This window comes from Rhea pennata, chromosome 18 (assembly GCF_028389875.1).
Source record: "Rhea pennata isolate bPtePen1 chromosome 18, bPtePen1.pri, whole genome shotgun sequence".
Lineage (NCBI taxonomy): Eukaryota > Metazoa > Chordata > Aves > Rheiformes > Rheidae > Rhea > Rhea pennata.
This window is the reverse complement of record NC_084680.1, coordinates 6,654,118-6,673,667: the sequence shown is the minus strand read 5'-3', so window position 1 is coordinate 6,673,667 and position 19,550 is coordinate 6,654,118.

Below are 19,550 nucleotides of genomic sequence, written 5' to 3'. Positions count from 1 at the left end.
GGAAAGGTAAGGGCTACCTCTTTACCATTCCCTCCATCTGCTGTCCACAGTTGCAGGGCATGAACAGGATCCACCGAAGGGGAGCACTTTCACTCTCCAGGGAGATGACAAGGGAGATTACAGCTTGGCAATGGTAGAGGGAGGAGGGGAGAAAGTCTCCCTCAGTTCCTATTCACTACACACCACGGTTTCAGACCTTCAGCACTTCCCGCTTCCTTCTGCTCTGAGGACGCAAGTCTCCTCTCTTAGTTTTGTTAGCATGGTGAATGGCAGCTTCTCAGGTGGCTGTTCTCCACCAGGCAAGTGTTGGTCTCCACCTTCCTTGCCACCTCTGCAGCTCTACTCATCTCTGATCTCCTGAACAGCCAGCACTCCAGATTCTGTCTATCCCTCTTTAAGAGAGGCAACAAAGGACAAAAATATTCAATTATATTTAAGCTAGAGTTTGCTACAATTTGGGGACAGATTATAGGACATGGGTAGAAAGGGACTGGATTCAATGCACTTTCTTCCTATCTACCACTCACCAATACTCCATTGCTCCTTTCTCTGTCACTATGCCTATATCCCCAAACCACTGTGCTCTGTAGGATGGGGATCAGGAACAGACATAAAGAGACTCTTGGAGTCTCTTCTTAGCCGATATGTGAGACTTCTTTGTGTGGCGTGTCATGTAACAAGTGGTACTGGCCACAGCTAGAATGGAGGCACACTTAGCTCCTACAAGTGAAGAGTCCAGTTCGGTAGTAGATCCTCTGCTTCAGACTCATGCCATGACCTCAACCCTAGCTGATGACCCTACCGCATGATCAGACCAGCCAGATGCCACTGACTTAAGAAATCATGAAGAAGTCTCAGCCCACCACAGCAAATAAATGAGACAAAATCCTGGCTGTAGAAAAGGATAATGGAAAGACCAGATGATCTTGCACAAGTTACATAATCTATTCTGTGCCTCTATTCCCATCTCTAAGAACAATAGCATCTCTGCTCTGATAAGAAAGTGAAACTCGTTGACAGGGAAGACTGAGGTGGAGCTCAGCCATATTTCAATGACAGGCAAAATGCTGCATTCCTTGAAGGCAAGTCTCAAAGAATCCCTATGAGAAGGTTCACCACTCTTCCCACACAACATCTCATGCAACTTTTGTCCTTCACACCTCAGACTCAGTGAATCCTTTATACCTTTTGACCAGCTCCATCCATTTTGATTTCTCTTATTGCTTCTGCTCCATCAATCTATAAAAGTTCTCCAGTTGGATCTCACCTGTCATATAGATTGCAAGCAGCCTGGAGAAGGAGCTAATAAAAAGTCTACTCCATGACTGAAGATCCTCAGTCTAACAAAATGCAGATCCCTGTGAATGTAAGGTGTGCAAGGAGTAAAACAGAGATGAGTAATAATTCCCTGTGACTCCATTTTTTCGGAAGCTCACAGCTCCAGACATTGTCTTCTCCCCTCTCCCCAGAATCAGAAAACACATACGCAAAACATTCTCAATTTTTAAATGTCGCTGTTTTAAAGAAACATAGTGCTTGTTCCAGCTGCAGGCACTAAATCATCTCTCTCCCCTGGACGTGTGCTGAGGAAGTATGGCCAGTGATGAATGGGGCTGTCCGTATTTACACTGGGAATAGAACAGCTGTGTGAATCTCACTGTGCAATGAGCACTCTGTGCAAACTCGGCATCCCCCTTGCTTCCTCCCCCACTGCTAGGTGACAGTGACTGATCATCCACTTTTGCAGAGTACTGCCCGGCAGCATGCATGACTCCTGGCACCTCTTGAAAATGAGGAAGGGGGAGAAAGCTAACCCTCAAGTCGTCAGAGTTGCTGTTATTTCTTTGGTGAGTCTTACTTCCTGTGGTGACTTTGTAAACAAGCAGGCCACAGAAATAAAAGAGAAACACTGCCAAACTGGAAGGGGGAAAGGAAAGAGAAAGGATAGTCTGGTTATTTCTTGTTGCATCTAAGATGTTGAATGCCTGTAGCACTTCTCATCCTTCAGATAAATGCTCAAGGCATTTGATTCAAATGATGCGCTCTGTGTAATCACACTGCAGTTCTCTGCGTAGGTTTAAGAGCGGAAAATATTGGCTAGAGTTTAGCAATGTGTGGACAACATACGCAGACTTCCCACGCAGATTTCCCACCCTTATCCCCTCTGGTTCATCTCCACCTTGATCTACACAGCTGGGTACTTTCACCTATCAACCCTATCTCAAACTTAGTTGGAAGGCACCGTTTTGTTCTGCTTCAAGCTTCTGTATAATCTTGTCAATGAACCACACCCCTTCCAAGCAGACTCATTCATTTGCAGATCTGTCCATATTCCTTATAATCTGTATTACTGAAGCTCAGCTGGCGTGTTTTCAGAGGTTACCATGATCTGTCAGGAAATTAACTACAACTAATACATCTCAGCAGAACACTTCATATTCACCAAATCAACATATTCTGAGAGGAAAAATACAAGAATCCCAAATCTTCTGTCAGAACATTTCTGATCAGCTCTTCATTATAATCCTTCGCTGACGGATTTGTGCTGGACATGAGCAACAAAAGCATGGAGAAGGAAATAAACTGCATGAAACACAAGGCTCAAGAAGAGGAGAGGGTGCCTAGATTTGATTCTGATACCTTCATCCAGCACTTTACAAGAAAAAGAACTAAATTATAGTAGTAGGATGTGTGGCTCCATTGCACAGAGATCCTGTGGTTTGGATAGACAATGTTTTGTGAGGTTCTTATCTGCTCTAAGTAGGTCTGGATGATAAGGAGCAGAGGAAGAATTAGTGGGCTCTATCTAGTATTATGCTGCAAGCAAGAGCCTGTGGATTCTTCATGTCTCATAAATGCAAAAGCCTCTATGAGTTGGAGGTCTTGCAATAGATCTGTTGTAGATTTGGAGATACAGACAGGGAGTCCATATATACACACTTGCTGTAATCCCATTGTAACACCTTGAGTACTACTGTAGCATTTAGGATAGATGGAGGAAGCCCAATTGCACATTCAAATATAGGAACTGGAAGGACAGGGCCTCTAGCATTCCCAGTACGCTCATCCTTGGCTGTTCCTAAGAAATCCTGTCTTCAGCAAAGCAGGCTAGGTTATGTATGGTAGCTGAGACAAAAGGAACATTTTGTTCAGAACTGTTCCTGGTTTCAGGATGTTTTTTAAGCACGTTGGCACTTTTTAAGTCTAGAGCTTTCGCTTTTAGCTGTGTTGAAAACAAAAGGGAAACGGTAAGCTGGAAATTAAATGTCTTTATTTCAGCTTCAGAGGTGAACAAGATGTCCATGCCTTTGCAAAAGGGGAGGGAACAAGAAAGGGAAGAGGACAGGAGGTGGCAAAAGTGCCTGAGGGACTATTACTAAAACTGCACAGAGAAAAGAGGGTAAGTTACAGAAAACTCAACTGCTTAAACTGAAAAGTGAATAGGGAGACTGGAAGAATTTTCAGGATCACCCTGTACCTGGTGCAAGCTGTACATGTTGGAAATGCAGAGCATCATGGTTATGGTATAAGTTTGATTCTGGTTTCCTTCCAAATCCTGAGTCTTCCTTTCAGCGTAATCTAGATGTTCTCCCCAATTGTAAGCAGATGATCTTTTCTATAATTCCTCAGTTAGTGAAAGCTCATGAAAAGCACCTCTTTCCTTTCCCTTCCCTCTGCTGTTCGTTGTTGCTGTTGTCTAAGTACTCAAAGGCCCTAGTTTTGCTCTTGTCATTAGAAAAGCTGGTTACCCACTCTACTTTACCACATCAAGAATTCACATTGCTAGAGAACTGTCCATTTGTACAGCCTGCTACTGCAGCAGACCATGGGATCTCAAACTTGGCATAGGTTTCCTTGAGGTAGGATTTAGCCCACAACTACTACTATCCATGCATGGAGTCAGTCCAGTCCACTGTTAATCACTTGACACAAGCTGGAGACGAACTAAAATTCTTGGCTCTTGAGCCTATGCTCTGTGGACTGAAACGTATCTCCTTTCCACCATCACAGGCTGAGTTAATTGTTGAAGGAGGAAAAAAAAGAACAGCAAATGGAAAATGGCATTTTCAATTTGCTCGAGTGTCTGAGGAGGGAGAACAAAGCTAGACTCAGGGAAAGGCAATGAGAAGAATGGCACAGAGCAGGGAACAGCTCCTTACCTTATTCCTATGCTGCTCCACTCCACACTCAGATAAAGTGGTCCTTTCTCTCCAGCCTTCTCCTTTCTAGTCACACACTCAGCTGGTTAATTCTCCCCTCGTCGAGATCAGAGATTAGATAGAGCCTGGATTTATAGCTAGTGAAAATAAAAAGAGCTGCTCCTATCAAGGATTCAAATGATTAAATATCCCACCATAGAAATACTTTTAACTTCACTTACAGTACAATTTCACTTACATGCTGATGCAGTTGACAGCGCTAACAAAAGCTGCTTGAGTAATAAGGGGCCTGAAGAGAGAGAGAGAGAGAAAGAAAGAAGCTGGAAGAGAGAAAGAGAACAAGGGATACAGACAGAAATTGAGAGAGAGAGAGAGAAATGAGAGGAGAGGAGAGGAGAGGAGAGGAGAGGAGAGGAGAGGAGAGGAGAGGAGAGGAGGAGGTTGTATGCTGCTGCCTGTAGCATTAGAAGTACAAGAGCTAAACCAATTAAATAATGAAAGGAAAGCAAAAGATTAAATGAAGGGCTATGTAAAACAGCTCCACTAATCCAGCTCATTTACTGCTCTTTATTCTCCATTTCCCTCTTATGTTGATCCCCAGATTCAACACCGCCAGAATAGTGGTGCCTTGTATCTCATACACACTATAGCCTGGATAACATCTTATATGTGCCCCATTCACTTGCTTTCCCCTCTGCCCTTTCCACTCTCCACTGCCAGCGTGAGTGAGGAACTTCAGTGGCCTGGGGATATCCTGTGTAGGTGTATGAACCTTTACTGAGCTTTGGCTGTACCATGGTTACATTCTTCCTGCTCTCCAGCCTCGGTAATCCAAAGACAACCACAGCAATGCACCCTGAGAGCTTTTCCATAGGCATTACATGCATGTTTGTGGCTTCGGAGAGATCACATCTCTCTGTGTCTGTCAATATTTCAGTTCAGATTAGGAGTGTGCTTTTGATGCCAGTCTCCCAGTTATCCCCACTTACCATATATTCATGCCTCTGAGAATGCTAACCATATTTGTTTCAGATGAAACAGGGGTGGAAGATGCACTCCTGGACCGCACACATCATGTTCCACCTGCTGTTCAGGTGATGGGACCACAGATTCACCAGCTGTGATGAATTAACTTCCTCCCTACACACAAAACATGCTTTGTGGACGTGAAAGACAATTGCACTGTAAAGCGAGCTCATGTATATATAGCATCTGTTCCCTTGCCTGTGAAATGAAACCACCATTCCCCACCATATTTACTAGCAGATCAGAGATTGGACTGTTCCTCTCCAGGTGCTGCTGGAGAGCCTTGAATTCAACTAAGAGCTCTAGGCAGTAATGGGGATCTACAGGATGAAGAGGAATTTCCAGGCCAATTCTCATGCCTGTTCCTGCATTCTTTATTCCTCCTCTTTTCCCCTCATTGTCATCCTCTTCACAGAGCCACAACAAGTACAGATCTACAGACATAGAAGCCATGAAGTCCAAAGCAGACATAGCCTTGCGTGAGTGAAATGACTGCACCTCTTGCCCAGTACACATCCTATCAGGGGATGAGGGCTGCAGTATGGGAAGGAACTTTCCACTTCCCATGCCCAGCCTCCTTCATGACCTGCCAAAGTCTGCTCCCTGGTAGCTCCTCAAACCTGCCATGTGGATCAGAAACCGTAGCAGTTACTGGGAACATGATTGTTAGCTAAAGTGCAACAAACAGGATGTTAATGGAGACTAATGTCACTTACCCTTCTTCTCCTTTCCCCCTCTTTCTCCATTTGCCTGATGTCCAAAAATATTATGTTTCTTTTCCAGCTACTTCTCACTGTTTTGATCACACCTCCAGGGAGATCAGAGGGATGGCAGAGCAAATCATTTGGGAAAGGACTTGAGAGTTGGGGGAAAGCATGGTCCCTTGGAGGAAATTATTCATGGCTGGTCACTGTCTGCAGGGATGCTGTGCTATTTGGAAATGACTTTTTTTTTCCCCCTTCAGCACTCCAAAGCTACAAATCATTTGAATTCACCCTCTCCTTCCCTTTCAGGAGACAGAGAGGCCCCAGTCGTTCTTGAAATGAGACAGATGCTTATGGAATTGTGGTTTTAAAAGCATTTTTCAGCTGAGTTCTTTCCTTTTCTACACAGAGCAGGCCAATGTGAGCTGACTAATAAATGCATTATCTTTTTTTTCCTTTCCTAGGAGGGTTTGATATGGCAGCTCCATAGATCAGCCTCGTCTCCAGGGATATTTCTGCCCTAAACAAAATGGAAATTGTCTGCCCCCTCACAAGCCCTCAGTGACTCATACAATAAAGAGAACCCATAAATATTTGGGTAATTACAGTCCATTCACCTAAATTCCATAAAAGACAGAGCACTCTCTCACTTCCTGTCCTTAAACAGTTGCTGCATGTTGCTGGGGATAGCTAAGCACTTGAATTCCCCATAGTGGCCAACTTTCAAGTAACATGGTTTCAATTCTTTGTAAATAGTTAGAAATTTCTGGGTACATTTCATAACAAAGAAAAAAGCATGAAAAGTTGTGCAATCTATAGCAAGTTGGATACTGTACATCCTTCTGTATACAGCACATACAGAGAGAGTGCTCTTTACCAGTTGGGAGCCTTAATGCCCCATGATAGGTCACCAACTCCATACTGCTAGCATCTACTAAGCCATGTCCTTGACCTGGCGATAAGAGGACCCATGTGCCTGGGGTAAGTAGTTGCTGAAATCCGCTGTAACCAGACTCTCCGGTGCAGGGACAGCCCTTGAGATGAATGCATTTCATAATGTTATTATTACTGTGATGTTTTTAATATTTTACTGCTTGTTCTCATACCTCTACAAGGCAGATCCAGTTATACATTCATCTGATCTGGGTGGCGTACAGTCCTTTATAGATTCCCCTGAATAATTACACTGGACTCACATTATAGTTATTTGACGTTGCATAAAATTAGCAGAAAGACCAAGTGAAGAATATATATTTTTATGAGTGATTCAGTGAAGGCTTGTTCTGTGTTATTTCCTTCCCTCCTTCCCCACTCACCAGCTCAGGGTGAATTACAGGGTGTGCAAGAACACTTTCAAAAAACTCTCCTGTAAATTAACATGTTTGGAGCAGTATTGTCTCCATGCCCCAGCAGTTTGCTTTTTCTCCGTGGCTGATCTCTGCCCTCTGATGATCCATTGCAGCATGGCTGATGGCCACAATGACAGGAGAGTCACAGGCTTCATTTTGCCCAACCCAAAGCAGTCAAATAGACATGGAATGGATTTTCATAAAATGCTTTTTTCTCTTGACTTTCCAAGGGCCCTCCAAAGAGCACCTCCACTGTGAAAAATCTGGGCATTGTCGTCTTGTTCAAGGCCACAGGCATCCAGTAAGCAGAAAAAACAAGCTACTCCTGCCAGAGCGGACAAGTCTAATACATTTGGTCTGGATTACAGAGGGGAGATCTCCAAGGAACTGATGACTGGCATCTCCAACATAGGAATAAAGAGCTGTTAAACTAGAGGAACTCATCAAGGTAGCATCCTGTCTCTAGAGGTAAGTAGGCCTAGCAACCTTCAGAGAAGGTTCAAGCAACCCTAGAACCTGAGATCAGACCTTGTCAGTCATGCCCCCCCCCATTTCCTCCAACTACTTAAAACTTGTTTCTTTCCTTGAAATGGGTGATGGTGTTTCTAATCAGCACTTTTCTTGTTTAATTGCCTCATTGCGAGCTTCTCCCTGAACCTGTCAGACACAATCTCACACTTCCTGCCTTACTTGTCACAGGAAAAATTGTTCTTTTCAATGTGTCTGGGTAGAGGCACAAGGACATTGAATGCTTCAGGGAGAGAAAAGGATGGAGAGAAAATGATGGAGGAGTGACTACAGATATTCATTATATAGTATTTCTAGAAGCGTCCTCAACTTACCTGGAGATACACAAATACAGAAGAAAGATTTTTTTTTTCTCAAAAACATTACAGTCCAAACTGTGATGATGCTAAAATGCCCCTGTGGAAGTTATACCTGCTAGGATTATAGGAGAGTATGAGCGGATTACTCCATGAAACAAACCATCCATGGTAGGAGAGATTATCTTACATGTCAGAGGAAGATTTGGGGACTTGGAATGCTAATACCCCATTTATAATTTATATAACTATCCTGTATGTACCTGCTTGCTGACCTCTCTCGCATCCTGTGTCTATCAGATTGGATGTGCTGGTAGAGAGAGAGAGAGAGAGAGAGAGAGAGAAAATACTTTGTATGCTTTTCCTATAGCAGTGCTGCATTCGTGGAAGGAATTTCTGTCCTGTTTGTAACAGGACAGAATAGAATAGAGTTTTGAGTTTTGCCTCCTGCATTCAAGTCCTCTGTAATTCACCTAAATTAGATTATTTGTGAAGCGTGTTGATCTTCAACCCTGATGATAGCAGAGGAGACTTGCAGGCAAAGGTATTTGTGGTTGTCATCTTATCTCCTGATAAGAAGATAACAGTGTTCTGCTGACTTATTTGCTTTAGAGTTAGATTTGCCTATCAAAGGCTGGCAGAAAGATAATGTGGGGCTAGATGCTTGTGTAGCTCAGCTTAGCTTTTCCTTGGTAAGATAAATGATGACCTTGGTCTTACCTCTACCTAATCTGCCTCGGACTAAATAGGTGACAAGGCTGATGTCAGATCTTTGAAATTTGACTGAGGTAATTTGGAGGGCTCCAGCTTCAGTGCAATTATATTGTATTGGTCTTATACTAGTCTTGTCCTTCATCCTTCATCCCACAAGAGCAGAGAGATTCCTTCTGTGGCCCAGGACAAGCCACTTCAGACCAGGGTCCCCCTCTCCTCCTCAAGCAGTATTAGTGGTTTTAGTCAGGGAGAAAAGTATTATTTGCAATGAATAATAGCAGCCTTTAATCTCTTTGTGTTCCTGTTCCCTGTGTACAAATGAAGAGACCACAATCATTTCGTTTGTCAGTGTTATCTTCATGCTGTGGACCTTCTTAGGGATGAGGCTCAGAGAGGCTTCCTTAAGACCAAAGCCCCAGCGCAGTTGTCCTACAAACAGCTATGGTAATACTGTTTGCAGGGCCAAGTCTTCAAAGCACAGATAGAAGAAGCTGTCCAGGAGCTAGTGGTGGCATTGCTCTGTCCTTGCGGGCACTCTCACACTGCAGCTTTGGAGAAATTTCCCTGAGTCCTATTCTACCTGCACAGAGTTTCATTACCAATGAGCTTATGAAGGGCTGCCGAGCTGAGAATACTACCTCTAGAGGTAGCAGGTGAGCCAGTTAAGAGCAGACGTGACCTGCTGGTGAGGCAAAAGCAGAGATATTAGCAGAACGCAATTAGAGGGCGGAGTGGAGGGAAGAGATTGACTGTGGGCCACTGCTAAGTATTTTACCTTTCAAAAAATTACTTTAACCTGCACATTTAGGCTATAAAAATATTTCTTCAATCAAGGTAAGATCTGCTATTCACAAGGACAAAGCTAAGGCAGCATCTTTTCCCTGTCTCAGAAATTAATTTAAAATAAAAAATGTGGAGAACACAATGGCAGAAGAGAGGAAAGGAATGCACGTGCCTGCACGTGTTCTTTAGTCCCTGCCCCACGCTCCACTGCATTCCATTGGGATTTTTTCTAGGAGCAAAATCTAAACTCCATACCCAAATATCAAAGCATTGGTGTTTAAGAGATTTTTTTGCCTAGGGGGTAGAGTTCCTATGCTCTTTCTTATTCTGTTAATCCCAAGATAATGGCACAGAATACTTGGATATATTACTCTAAAATCCAGGCTGTTTCTTTAAGACCTAATTCCAGAGAGTCTACAGAAAAAAAAATGAAATAGGGTCCATTCTCTCCTAGCTTTGATAACACCTGGTTGCTCCAGCCAATGTTCAGTTCTCTAGAGAATGCTAGCTGGGATGAATCTAGGCCTAAGAGCCCTAAAACCTTTTGATGTCAATGGCAATCTCTCCAAAAGGATTTTACCTTTACACCACCCTCTGCACTGCTGACACTTCACCCTTCTTAGGAGTACCTGACAGCATCCATTACGTGGTGCACAAGAACATCCACCTCAACCTCAGTTTCTCCAATAACAGCCCAGCCGCTACCACCACGGCTGGACTCAACTATGTGCACTTTTGATCACCTCCAAGGTTGTATTACAAAGTTCTTCATCTAGCTCCTGTGCAGTACCCCCAGTTTTATCTCATTTAAAACAACTGATATTGGTATTGATATTCTCTTATTATACCAATGATTATACCAATGATTATTTTCCTAAACTTTTCAAAACCCTTGCTCTCTGAATATAGGATACAAATGACTAAATCTATGAACTTCACGTCATTTGTGTAACAGTGGGCATGACTTTAACAGGCATTGAAGCACTCCATGCTCATCTTCATAACCTTACTCTAGTTCTGGGCTTTGGCCTAATAGCATTCAGGTTTCACTTTTCATCTACCTGCAGTTCTTTATGTGTTACTGAGTTATTCCCGCACTTTCCATTGGGATGATTTGGAAATACACAATGGAGAATGCATTTTTTCAAAGAGAAATTTTATGTTTGCTGATTTTTTTTAATCAAGATGAGATATTTAACTTAGGCCAACATAAGATTGATTAAAATATTTGATATGTTTCCATTTTAATTTTCCAAGAGCTTTACTCAAAAACAACACAACAGGAAAAACATATTTTATGTATGACATACTGTACACTGCTTTGTAAGAACTGCAAACTGGACACCTATTTTTCCTTAACACCTAGAATCTCTAGAGAATTGCTCTTGTAATTTTGATCATATCAGATGCACCAGAATTATTATAATTGTGCAAGATATTTTAGGATATGTACCTTGGAATTCTGTTATCCAAATTTTTGTTGTGGTTCTACTACAACTCCCACAAGGAGTGTGTCACTGAAGACAGATGTGTGTTTAATACTGAACTGAAAAAAAAAAAATAAAGCAATTCAGTAAATCAAAGCAAAATATTTTGACTTTGCAAAACTGGAAATAATTGTAATAGAACTGTCCAAAATAGAGTTTTCTTTCATTTTAGAGCATTTTTTTTGATTGCTCATGCATAATGAACATCTGATTGAACTTTTTATTGTGATCTAGGATAAGAACAAATTGTAGAAAATCAGCTTTTGCCCTGGGGTAGAAGTTCCAATTTTAACTCTGTTTGCCTTTTATGATGACAGAAAATAAACTATTAAAAACAGGAATTAGAGTGAGACCTTTTTCCCCACATTTCGATATCAGTGGGCTCATACTAGTGATATTTAGAGCAATTTTTTGCAGGTACAAAAAAGGGATCGTCACCATTTAGTTTAAGAACAAAAAAAAAAGCACAAAGACAATTCTGACAATGAAAACCAGTACAAAATTTTAACTGTGTTCATTTTCTCTCTGTATTTGCAGAGTTTTTGACGTCTCCACCAGAAGTCCATGGTATCGGTCACTTTTGGAGACACAGTAGTGGAGTAAAGTGTCTGAACTGCTCTGGTGATTTCTATGAGCTACAAAGTTGCTCTAAAGAGACTTAAGAGTCTCTTTCTAGATCTGCCTACCAAAATGTTTCTTGCCTTTTTTTATAACATTTTGATGATTGGAAAGAAACCCCAGAAACCCCCATCTCATTGGTCTTCTTGTCACCCTGCTCCCTTATGTGTGTACTCTTGGCACATTTTCATCTTCCCACTCTGGGTATTATGATAAAGACAAAAGACTTCTCTCACATCAATGCTTTTGCTGGCGTTTTGATTGCCAGTTGGATACATATTGATTTTGAACCAGTCTTGTTTGTCTGAACTCCAGGTCTGGCAGTCTGTGGACATCTTTTCAATCTGCTCAGCACTCCCAAGTGTAGGGTGCCCTCTTTTTATTTTTAAGGCATGTAATAAAAGCACAAAATTAATTCCATTTCTGATTTATGCCCAAAGCCACCATTCTGTGTTCTTCCAGCTGAGATTTGATTGGATTTCATTAGATTCTTTCCCAAAGAGGCAGATAATTTTCTGCAGGTTTAAGTTTGAGCGATTCTGGGTTTGTCTGGGATTTGGGGATTATTTTGTTATTGTTAAATCGCTGAAAAATACATTCTTCTATTTGCATATAACATATTCAGACAAAAATATAAAACATAGCTTTTTAAAGTTTAAAGCACTAATTTTGCATAAATGAAGCTGTTCTGTGATACCTTTCCTGTACTCTTTCTATTCATTAACAATCCTGTGTCATTAAAAGGTATTGTCATGAGATGCTTTTGGCATTCTTGTAACATCTAGCAAATCATTTACTTACCTAGAGTCCTGTAGGCTTGCATTTACTAACAATTTCATATCAGCAGCTAACATTAAAAAGAAAAAAAGAAAAAAAAAAAAAAAAAAGACAAGACATCCCCTGATGGTCTGACAAATACCTATCTTACCTGATGCTTCCAGCAGGAAATAAAATATTCCCACCCTCTGTTGATCCTACCTTGAGAGCAGATAGGCTTAGCGATATGACTGGGAAGTTAACAAACCCGGGTTCTGCTAGGCCAGATAACAGTCACTGTAATAACTAGTGTCACGTTGTCAAACCAATAGCTTACTGCACGGCACACTCACCCTTCATTAAATGCACATGGGCCGACTCCTACTGCCTCTACACCAGAGTGAATCATTGCTGCTCTTGATTGTATTACTCCAGCTTAAAAGGAGTCTGAGTGTGGCCCTGACAAAATGTAACACAGAGAAGAAAAGCCAAAAAAAAAAAAAAAAAAAAAAAAAAAGTAGTAGAAACTGAGATCAGAAAAAGACAGGAGAGAAAATAAGCTGGGGAAGTAATCAGAGGAGAAATAAGGTGGTAGGGAAAAAGCAACACAAGAGGATAACAACTGAATTTAATGCAAACTTGAATGTTATGCTGCAAAAAAAAATCCCCCCCCTTTTTTTTTTTTTAACTGATGCTCATACTGGCTAGCTGAACTGAAGAGAAGTGCGTGAAACTTGTCTCTAACACACTATAGTTCTTTAAGGAGCCAAACTCAGTGTGCACCCTGTCTGGGTGCATCCTAGCCAGCAAGTTTCCATAGTACAGCCTGCTTGGTACACACTTCCATCCTTTCCAGCGGCGAAAGGAATTTCATAGAAACCAACAATTTCTTTAAGGTCTGAGATCACAGCTTGTGACTAATTATAGAAATAAATAACTAGTGACTAGAGCCATCTGTTCTTTATTTGGCAATGCATTTCTTCTTCATGAAATCAGCACACCTGCAACCCATGTGCCTTTCTAAGTATCGGTCACTCTGTCCTCTAACCGACAGATGACTTGGTAGAGCACTCAGCAAAAGCAACCCTCTGGAGGTGCTGCTGCTTCGCCATTCCTCCTTTTCCTCATCCCAAGGGGAAAATAATTAATATGTTCAATTTAGTTTCATTAGTTATTCAGGCTGAGAAAAGCAGTGACTAGGAGTCACTATTTACAGTAGTAAATAGTTATTTACCACCACAGTTTGAGCCTCATTATTGGTTTGCAGGCTGGAGAGTTTAGCTCCGTGGTGCTCCAGCAGTCAGGCTGCATCATTATTGCTCTGCTGCAGAAATAGTTGGCCTTGATGGGCGCTCATTCCACTACGTGCACAGAAACCCTTCACAGTCAGCGGAAGCGACAGTCACCACCATGCTCAGATTTGTGCCACCCTCAGGTTGTCTCACAGTATGTTTAGATGGCCAAAGCCTAGTGGACCTTGAAAATCTCGTCACCTGCCCCAAGGTTGGCATTGGCAGCTCATGATCCACTTCAGTCCACTCCCGCACACCTTGAAAGGATTTCCTGCCTGCTTGCTGCCACGTTTTGCCCATCTCACCTCAGAAAGTTGTAGGATGGACATAACCCAAATCCAGACAATTATACAAGTGTTTTTCCATGCCTTCAGTAGAATTAGAATCAGGTTATATTGCAGTAAATTCCATTTTTTCTCTCTTTCTCTTTCTCACATTTCCTTTGTTTTAATCTTTCACGTTGAGGTGTTCTGTACAAAAATGATCATGGGAATGAATTTAAAAAGGATTATTAATTTTCCTCCTTTTTGTGTGTGTGTGAGTTTGACTTTTAGCTTAAGTCAAAAATATTTCAGGTCTTTAGAGTCATAATTAGACATATTGTCCTTAGTCAAATGCGAGATAATTTGTACGCACTTGAAGTAAATCTTTTGCATGGAAAGGTAGGCAAATATTGAAATATGTAATGAAAATGGAAGAAGGCATGAATAAAAAACCCACACAACTATTTTAAATCTTTTTAGATTACTTTCTCTTCTCCCTCTCATTAGTAAATATTTTAGTTATTCTTACATTGAACAAATCCTGCCTCTATGTGTTTCTTTCTCTCTCATTAACACTCTTCTTTTCAATTTTAACAAGTCATGAAGACCTAGTTATTTTTAAAATTCACCTCCTATATGAGATTAAGATACAGGGACCCTAGATAGAAGGAGAAGCAGCAACATGTTAATTCAGTCCAGGCTGTTTTTTTTTTTTTTTTTTTTTTTTTTTTTTTTTTTTTATCTTTAGATGAGAAGGTGGGTTTTTTTGGCTGAAAACATTCAAAGTAAGTGCAGCACTTTGGGAAATAGCATAAAGAGAGTTTAGCGGGGGGGGATGAAAAAGGATAGGAAAGTCTAGCAGTGACAGAGGTAATCAGAGAATTTACAAATTATTTTTTTGACAATGCAGACAGCGCTAGGAGGCTGCCTTCCCTTTCATGATAAAGTCACTTGTCATTCTGTTAGAAAAAGACAAGGGATATGTCAGGAGTTATTTGAAATGTAAAGTATTGTTTTTAGTTTCTTTTTCTCTCATTACTGTAGTAGCAAAGTACTCTCTCTCTGTGCTGATGGAGATAACTGAAATTGCAGCAGGTAAAGAGGGCTACAGGACCTAGGGGCCTTTGAAATCCACAGAGCTAGGATAGACTGCAGAGAAAAGAAGAATTTGGGGATCTTCATTACTAAAGATACAGGGCAAAGGAGTAAGGTTGCAACAGGAGGGAGGGGAATAGGGAATAACCAGAAGAAGTATAACATTTCCCAGCACAGGGAAGTACTGCGGCATGTCGGGCAGCAAGGAGAAAAGGAGCACCTCGGGGTATGATGCACATCAACATCAAGGGTCTCCAAGGACATGGGGACTGTGCAGATGATGAACCACCAGGGGTAGAGGCTCAGATGAAGGACATCAAGTGTCAGCTACTGTGGGTCCATCAGACCAGGGGTATTTTTCATAAAGGTCACAAATTTCCCGGTATAGAACGACCAGTAAAGCAGTCACTCAGCTGGAGAGTATGCGCTCCAGAGCTGCTTAATCAGTGTGGAGTTTCGTGAAGAAAGTAAGACCCCAAATATTACCCTTCTGTCTGAGTCCTCCCTGTCTCCTCCCCTAGGCGGTAAGAACAGGTTTCTTCAGGTCTCTTACTGCTATTGCGCTTCCTAGAAAACACTTCAGTAAAGTTTCCCTTTTCTTCTCCACCACTGTTTGGAAGCATCACAGGAATGCAATCTGCAGCGCAGTCACAGAATAGCATCGCTCTGTACAGCTATTTTTTTTCCCTGCGCCCTGACCTTTTCAGAGTAATCCTACTATCGGAATAAAAATCCTGAAATTCGTTCTCTGAGCACCTCGGCTACTCCACCCTGCTTTCTCTTCCCTGGCCCACTCTCCCCACCTCCAATACAAAGGAAATTTCAAATCAACTTTGTATTCAGGTGCCAGCCTGCTGCAAGTCACTGCGGCTGCAGAGAGGCACTGCTAATAGACTCCAAAGACTCCCCGCCTGCCTTCACCAAGAGCACAAGAAACTCAAGGCCCCAGAAAAGTTGGTTTCCAGCTCCCGCTGGGGAAAACACTTCCTGCTATTCTGTGTACACTAGCGAGGGTTAGCCAGGGAAGCAGCACTTTGATGTTCATAGCAATCTCCACTTTCCTTCTTTAGCCTTTCCCAGTAATGGCTGCAGTTAGCAAATAACACTGGTGGCAGATAAGCATCGGGTAACCCATGGCAACCAAGTTCCTTTAGAAAATAGTCTTCCGGTAATTTCATAAATGAAGGGATATTTTGTGTGTGTGTCTGGAAACAGAAGAAAAGAGGGCAAGAGAGAATTAAAACCGGCACCAGGTGTGCTTATGTGCATACATATGTCCCGGGCACGTGCACCCGGGCTCATGTGGGTGGGTGCCATAACTATGCCTGCAATTTCCCTGGAGGAGGACGGCTGCTCTGCAGCACTGGTCACACAACACGGGGCTGCGCACCTTTGACACTCTTTTCCCTTTCCATCCCAATACCTCACCCCAGCTCCAGAGGATAGCATTTCTTCCAAATCTCACCCCAGCAATGGCAGGCAACTGCTAATAACCGAGTTATGAGATCAGGCCAACAGATGAGATTAGATAGACATATAGACAGGAAGGCAGACAGCGAGACAGATACTTGTGCAAGTTGCTGTTACAAGATGAGGCTGATTATATTCCTTTTTGGATTTGATTAGATTGCATAAGTAGACAGACCAGCAGAAATGAGCTGCCTGGTAGAGCAGGACATTTAACTAAAGGTCAGACAAAATTGCTCTGGAAACTGGTAGATACAGGAAAGTGTTGACGTGGAGGGGGAGCTCTTTGGGCTGGTTTCTCTTAGAGAGACAGGAAGAAAGTTTAATTGCTGTAATTTTTGAAAGCTTTGTACATGCCTTACCCCAAAAGTGCCCTATATAAGCGCACACACATTGTAGCACACACACCACTATGCTCACTTGACAGCGTAGGAATACCATGCCAGTACCCCAAGTCTTCATCACACAGTCACTAAAACCCCTCATCCTCACCACACAAAAGCGAGCTGACAATCCCTCCATGCATACAGCTTGCAATGGGCTACAAAAATCTGTTTCTCTGAAGCAATGCCCTGATCTGGCCCAAAGCAAGAGTGGTGGGGAGAGGGGACCAGGGCAAAAATGCCAGAGGGATGTCAGATGAGCGCAGGGCGGTGGTGAGAGGCAGCACGAGGAGCGTGCTCTCGCTCAGCAATCACACACTCATACAGCAGTGACAGTCCCTGTGGGACAACTGTAGCCACATGGGCCTCCCAAGTCTTGGAGGAGGGAAAGCACAATTTCCACTCCGGTCCGCCAACACTTGGAGAGCAAGTTCAACCAACAATTTTGTACTATGGAAATACACTTTTCTGGTCCCTGTTTTTAAATAAAAGTGATCAACAAAGCCAAAACTGCAGGAAAAGTGACACTCTCAGATTGTGTTGACAGCATCTGTATTTTTGTATATACACTTTTTTCCCCTATAAATTAACTATTCCTTTAAATACATTTTTTCAGCAGGCCAAATAATTGGATTTTTCTTTGTTAAGAGAAAGAAACATAAATTATTTCTGTTGGGTGCAGATTAGGTTACGGAATTTCTTTTCTTCTGTCACCGTCAATGCCCCAGTGTCAGAGAGCTTTAATATTTAATGCATTCCTAATTAGTCTCCATTGGCCCAGGGCACTTAACAAAACCTGACACCAACCACAGAGTCAAGTTCATTTAGAGAGCACAATTACCCAGCCATCATTTCCATACTGCAGCTGGATTACCCATAAAATTCCCTTCCCAACCCCCACCCTTACTCCCACCTTCCCATAGTCACAAGCTAATTACAAAAAAAAAAAAAAAAAAAAAAAAAAAGGATTTGATTCCAGTGACAGAAGATACAAATTATCTCATTTGGTCAGGGCAATGACATTTCCAAGACTCCTTTAATCGCTAGGAAGCTCTGCTGCATTGAATGGTATTTACCAAAGGATGTTACTGCTTGTGTCACTCTGCTACACTGATGCCTTTTTGCTTTGAATGCTCTGAAGATCCAAAGTTTGTGCTTTCCCAATGCCTGGGCTGATCATCTGGGAAAGAGAGAAAAAAAAAGCATCTAGAAAGGAAAAAAAAAATAAATAACAAATTATTTGCCCGTGGAGACTCAGCCTTCAATCAACAGGCATAGTAGCAGGCATGTAGGGATTAGTTGGTGGTGATAGAGGGCAGAAATAGAGACAGCAGTAATGATCACGAGACTGTGCTTTACGGAGAAACTGAAGGCTGAAGCAAGAGCAGAGTCTTACTGTGCTGGAAGCTGGACCAGCACCTGGGATGTTCACACTCTCCAGCTTTCAGTACCTAACCCTGCTGTCACCAAGATACAGCTCTGGATACAACCAAGAGAAACAAGCTCTGAAGTGCTGTCTGCAAACACTGACATTTTGCTGCTGACTGTAGGGACATTACCAATCTGAAGTTCAGCTTCATGAGCTCCCATCTAGGGAAAGATTTTGAGGCTTTGCCCCAAAGAGCCCTGAGTATAACTGAGCAGGACAAACACAGGAAGCAAAAATAAAACACCTGGACTTCACTATTCTGGAGTACAATAACCCAAACCCCATCAGCCAGACGCTAACCTCCTGTTGTGCCAGCTCTTGTTGCCACCACAAATATCTCTGTGTAGCAGATTCACATTATCACTTATTTGCACTAGTAAGCAAAATATTGCAGTAATACGAACGTCGGCTAATCTGAAAAGCCACAAGGTCTCTAAGAGTTTGAACTAGCAAATTCCAGTGTGTGAATAATTCAGCCCTTTTCCTCTGCGCCTCACGCCTCAGTTCCCTTCCTGCCACAGGAGCCCTATCTCAGGACAAGAGCTAGACCAAGACCGGAGGGACCTAGCAGGTTTCTTCACTGAAGCCAAACTGTTTCGTAGAGATCCACACTGGTTTCACCTTCGTTTTCAAAGAATAACTAAAGGAGATTTTGCATTGCTAATATCAACAATTTACAGACGGTGGAAAAGATCAGTGAAATCTGTTGCCCCATGTCTAATTTCAATTACAATAACAAACACAAAATGTAATAGCATGCTGAAAAATAATTTAATTTGAGACCTTTAAAAATTGTAAGTATAAAAAAATCCATAATATGAATTAATTAAAAATTGACATCAGTTTCCTTCTCATTTTTCCACACTGTTGGTTGAAATTTGAGAGGATGAAACCTACTAAAGAGCATATTTTGCTAAATAAACAGTTATAGATTTCACCATGCTAAATTTTAAATTGCATAGTCAATTGCAATATTTGCAATGGAACCTGCATTCATAAATCACATTGTCTTTCTGCTCTCTGTAAATAGGTCGCCTGAAATTGCTATTGGTGCAATTTGAAATGTTGTCCTTTGATCCAAGTTCATTGACTTCAATGGAAATTTCTTCTTATGAATGCCAGACAAATCTTTTCTTTCCAAGAGGAATCACCCAGTTCTGCTCTCCATCTGGATCTGTTCAATATTCAAGAAATAATTCC